Genomic DNA, 5,427 nt, shown 5'->3' with positions numbered 1-5,427 from the left:
TTCCACAGCTAGGTGTGCTCAGTTCCAATTTAAAGCGACAGCATTTGTTTTTCTCCTTTGCTAAATAAGTTTCCTTCTTCCTTTTTCTTTTTCTTCTCCCTTCCCCTCCTTCCTCCCTCTCTCCCTCCCTCCCCCCTCTCTCAAACACACACACACACACACACAAGGTTGCACCAGGATTCAGAAAACTTAGGTTTTCCTCATCTGTCAGGAATTTTTCAGCTTTTAACCCTTGCTTAACTCTGCTCGAGTGATCATAAAACGCCAGACTAGATGAGGCACATCGTTCTTCTGCCTCTTCCTGTAGAGGGCGCTTTTTAGAGGCTTTTTTAAACAGTTAAGCACTAAGCAGAGTCATCCATGGTGACTCTGGCAGCAACTAGCTCAGCCTGACCTCAGCTCTTGCCTTTTTCCTTTTACATTTTCTTTTTCTTTTCCTGATGACAGTGGTGAGGCTCTGCCTCCCCTGCCTGCATGTCCCTGGCTTTGACGATTGATAGACTGGGAACAATTTACAATTTTAGTACCAGATGTGGCGTTATCAGTTTGACCACTGAATGAATGCAGCCGGCATTCATATCTGGCTGCACATTCCCTATTTCTCCATGCCTAGAATATTCCTAACCTTGTGGCAAGAGATTTTGAAACTGTGCCCCAAAGGTTCTTCTTTGAAAGACAACTGGGTTTTGCTTTTTTTCCAGTTGATGTTATTTCGCTTCTCATCCCAAGAAGCTTCTTCAGTTCTGACCGAATGGTGGAGGATAGAAGAATATATGTTCCTTGCAGTCGTCTGGTCATTAGTACTCTTTCTGAGAGTCGTTAAGACTAGTTGGAGGTTTATCGGTGCCCTCAGGGTCACCTGAATAGGGCAATTGGTTGTGGAGATTTCTTGCAACTGTTGTAGACAAGAGTTATGTGATGCCTTTGTGACCCACCAGCGGCCAGCAGAGCTGGCAGTGAGGAGGTTGGGGAGGAAGATGGGCCAGTCCTGGAGGCTGGGGAAGGCTCTGATGAGGGCTCTGTGTCGCAGGCAGAGAGGGGGCCAGGGCCGTCGAGCAGTTATCAGCTGCCTTCAGAGTCAGACATCAGTGAGGCAGATGAATAGCTGGAGCCTGTTCCCAGTGTGCACATGCGCAGAGTGGCCAGACAAAGGAGCAGCTAAAGAACAGGGGTTGACTTGCGAGTAAGGCCACAGGTAGACGATGAATGGCCCCTCCCAGAGGAAATAAAAGAGGAGCGAAAGGGGAGTGGAGTTTGCAGGAGACTATTAATTTGCTTCATTGGCTCGTAAGTCTCTGAGACTCCTTGCCAAGTTCTGCAGATATCGGCCTGGCAGCTCTCCAAGCCAGATAAGGTCTGTGTCTATAAATCCTCCCTTGAAAGACTTTCCAGGCTGTGAATGAGCAGAATTCACAGTCAATTAATAAAAGGGTTTTTTGCCAGGACAAGGAGTTTGTTTCATGCTCTTGGGAAGCCTGGGTTAGAACAGGGCCTTATCTCTCCCCCTCTATTAAGAGGGGGCTGCTCAGTGTTGACATAAATGGCCTCTTTGACCCCTCCAGAGGGCCTCTCTGTCCTCAATGTGGACTTGGTGCCAGAGTCGTCTTACAAGGAGCATTGCTTCATTTCAGAGTGTTTCTCACTTTACATGCCCAAGGTTGCTCTGGAACTAATGCAAACCTATCAAATCAGCAACTTCATTTCATTTTACCGAAGCGTGGAGAAATGATTCTTTGCCCAAAGCTTAACTCAAGTCAAGCATCTGTTGGAAATTTGCAACTCTTAAAACACACAGCATCTTTCGACTCGCACCCAGCTTCGGACGGCTTCAAGGGAAAGCTGCTTGGAGCTACATCTGGTGTCAGGATTTGGGTGGCCCATCACTGCTTAACATATAGAAAGACCGAGGTTTAATTCACAGCATCTCTATGTCGAACTGGAAAATGTCACATGTGGGGAGCCATAGCGAATCCGTGTTAATCCGTACCGTTGATTTATCACAGCCTAAAATACGTTCCTGCTATAGAGGAGCAATGCCTCAAACTCCATCCGTCAAGGATGCTCACTGCGGTGGAATCTCTAGCCGGATCTGGGGTGAATGGAAGGAAAGGATCACTAGGATAAAGAGGAATCTCCTCAGCTGAGGGCAAAGAGGAAGGATGAGAAAGAGGCTGTGTCTTGATTATGGTATATATACTGTATATAACCTGCTTCTCTGTAAATAAGACTTATCCCAAAAATAAGCCCTTAGCATGTTTTTAAACACTTGCACCTACTATAAGCCCTACCCCAGGGGTGAAATTCAGCAGGTTTTGACCGGTTCTGGAGAACCGGTAGCAGAAATTTTGAGTCGTTTGGAGAACCAGCAAATACCACCTGTGGCTGGCCCCGCCCCATCTCTTCTCTGCCTCCCGAGTCCCAGCTGATCAGGAGGAAATGGGGATTTTGCAGTAACCTTCCCCTGCCACGCCCACCAAGCCACACCCACAGAACCGGTTGTAAAAAAAAATTGAATTTCGCCACTGCCCTACCCCCCAAAATAAGTTCTGCTTAAGAACCTGCACTGCTGGCTGCCAGCCCATTCCGTATGGTTGCTCATGGTGCCAAGGCAATGCAGGCGGATGGAGCTGCCCCCCCACCCCCTGCACCAGCAGCCATGCCATCCATGCCCCAACACTGCCTCGTGGCCATGTGCAGCAGGAGCTCATGTAGGCACTAGACCACTTCTGTTTGCTCGTAGCCACAACAGAGTAGGAGGACGAGTGGTGTGCTGGTGCCATGGCCATGAGGTGAGGCAGGTGTCGGGGCGCAGATGACCCATCTGCGGGGGCCTTGAGGTAGGCTGGTGAAGGTTGCATGGGGCAGCTTCCCCTATCTCCGTCTCATGGTGGCGGCATTGCACAGCCTCCTGCCCCGCCACAAACAAGCAGAAGTGGGTCTCCCGTACATTGAAAAACTTATTTTCAGGGAGTGGTCTCATTCCTCTGAAAATAAGCCCTAGTGCTTATTTTGAGGCCCAAAAGAAAATAAGATCCGGGGAAACAGATATAATAGCAATAGAACTTAGACTTATATACTGCTTCACAGTGCTTTACCCATTTTACCCCTCTATAAAATGGGTCAGTAAAATGAGGACTGTTCTGACCGAGGCTTCCCAAGAGCCTGAAGCAAACTCCTGGTCCTGACAAAAAACCCTTTTATTAATTGACTGTGAATTCTGCTCACTCACATCCAGCAAAGTCTTTCAAGGGAAGATTTACAGTCACAGACCTGATCTGACTTGGAGAGCTGCCAGGCTGATCTCTGCAAAACTTGGCAAGGAGCCTCAGAGAGTCACGAACCAATGAAGCGAACTGATTGTCTCCTGCAAACTTCACTCCCCTTTCGCTCCTCTTTTATTTCCTCTGGGAGGGGCTGTTCATCGTCCACCTGTGGCCTTACTCCCAAGTCGGCTCCTGTTCTTTAGCTGTTCCCTTTGTCTGGCAACTCTGTGCATGCGCACACTGGGAACAGGCTCCAGCTGATCTTCTGCCTCACTGACATATGAGTCTCAAGGCAGCTGATAACTGGCATACGGCCCTGGTCCCCTCTCTGCCTCCGACACAGAGCCCTCCTCAGGGCCTTCCCCAGACTCCAGGACTGGCCCATCTTTCTCCCCAACCTCCTCACTGTCCGAATCTGCTGGCCGCTGGCAGGCCACAACAAGGACCCAGATTGTACACCCACGTTACACCTATCCTCTGCGAGCTGCACTGGTTACCGATTGGTCTCCGGATACGCTTCAAGGTGCTAGTCGTCACTTATAAAGCCCTTCATGGTATTGGACCTGGGTACTTGAGAGACCGCCTGCTGCCAATTACCTCCCAAAGACCCATTAGATCACACAGATTAGGCCTCCTCCGGGTTCCGTCTACTAGCCAATGTCATCTGGCTACTACCCGGGGGAGGGCCTTCTCTGTGGCGGCTCCGGCCCTTTGGAACGAGCTCCCCGCAGATTCGGACCCTCACCTCTCTCCAGGCCTTCTGAAAAGCCGCTAAAACCTGGCTGTGTCGGCAGGCCTGGGGTCAATGAGTTCCCTTCCCTCTCGAATCGTGTGGCTGTTGGTTGTTTTTAAATTCCCTGTACTTTTTGTTGTAGTTCTTGTGTTTCCCTTCCCCTCCTTTGGGTTTGTGCGCAGACCTGAGTCCCGCCGGGAATAGGGTGGCATATAAATAAAATGAACCTTGAACCTTGAACCTTGTTGAGAGAAATATGCTGACTCTGTAAACCGCTTAGAGAGGGCTGTAGAGCACTAGTGAAGCGGTATATAAGTCTAAGGGCTATTGCTATGTCTTTGGATTTTGCTGAATAGCTGCACTGAAAAAGGAGGGGAAAACCTCTGTGTTTCATCGAAGGGAACGCTTCGGGGAGAGGAGCTCTTGTTGACTTGCCAAGGCAAATACACAAGGCCAGGCAGAAGGGAGGTGGAGAAATTGGTGGGGGCCCAAGGTAAGAAGGGCAGAGGCAGCCCTCTCTGGAGACAGCCCTCCGGCCTTGAACTTCTCAAAGAGTGGACATGAAAACAGGCTTTTATAAACCTGGTCCTGCCCGAAGTCTAAAAACACACACCCTCGAGGGCCAGGGAGAGACACAGCTACCTTTCTCCCCGCTCTGTTGGTTTAAGGTGTGATCGGTTCAACGGCTGTGCGAAACCTGCGTCACGACATACCTGCCCCTGGCTCTCTCTTTTTCTCTCTCTCTCTCTCTCTAAAAGCCCCGAAACGTTCAGAGTCACCCTGAACACTGCCCGATTTACAGGGAGGAAAGAGGGAACTGCTAAAAGAAGTGCTTTTCCCTCCCCAAAACATATCCACAGTAAGTCGGCGATGGTTTTTCTAATTCCGTAAGAGTTGAAGGGGAATGGAGTTTTGGGTGGCTTTAGCAATAGCAATAGCAATAGCAGTTCGACTTATATACCGCTTCATAGGGCTTTCAGCCCTCTCTAAGCGGTTTACAGAGTCAGCATATTGCCCCCCAACAACAATCCGGCTCCTCATTTTACCCACCTCGGAAGGATGGAAGGCCGAGTCAACCCTGAGCCGGTGAAGATTTGAACAGCCGAACTGCAGAACTGCAGTCAGCTGAAGTAGCCTGCAGTAGCCTGAAGTAGCCTGCAGTGCTGCACCCTAACCACTGCGCTACCTCGGCTCATTAGGGGTAGGGGTGGTGGCCAGCCATGACACCTGTGCTTCCCCCCGCCAAAAAACACACACACAATTGGATTTGGGATGACCGAGTTGCAGAGAAACACTCCGTTTTGCTCAGCTGCTGTCTTTAAAATGCTTGTTTCGGACCAACCAGATACAGACATACAAACAGTATGTCCTGGTTGGGGGTGGGGGCAGAGCTCTCAGCAAGAGGAAGAGCCCCCCCCCCTCTAGTGAAGA

Source organism: Thamnophis elegans, chromosome 9 (genome assembly GCF_009769535.1).
Source record: "Thamnophis elegans isolate rThaEle1 chromosome 9, rThaEle1.pri, whole genome shotgun sequence".
NCBI classification, from domain to species: Eukaryota; Metazoa; Chordata; class Lepidosauria; order Squamata; family Colubridae; genus Thamnophis; species Thamnophis elegans.
Note: the sequence above shows the minus strand (reverse complement) of the source record.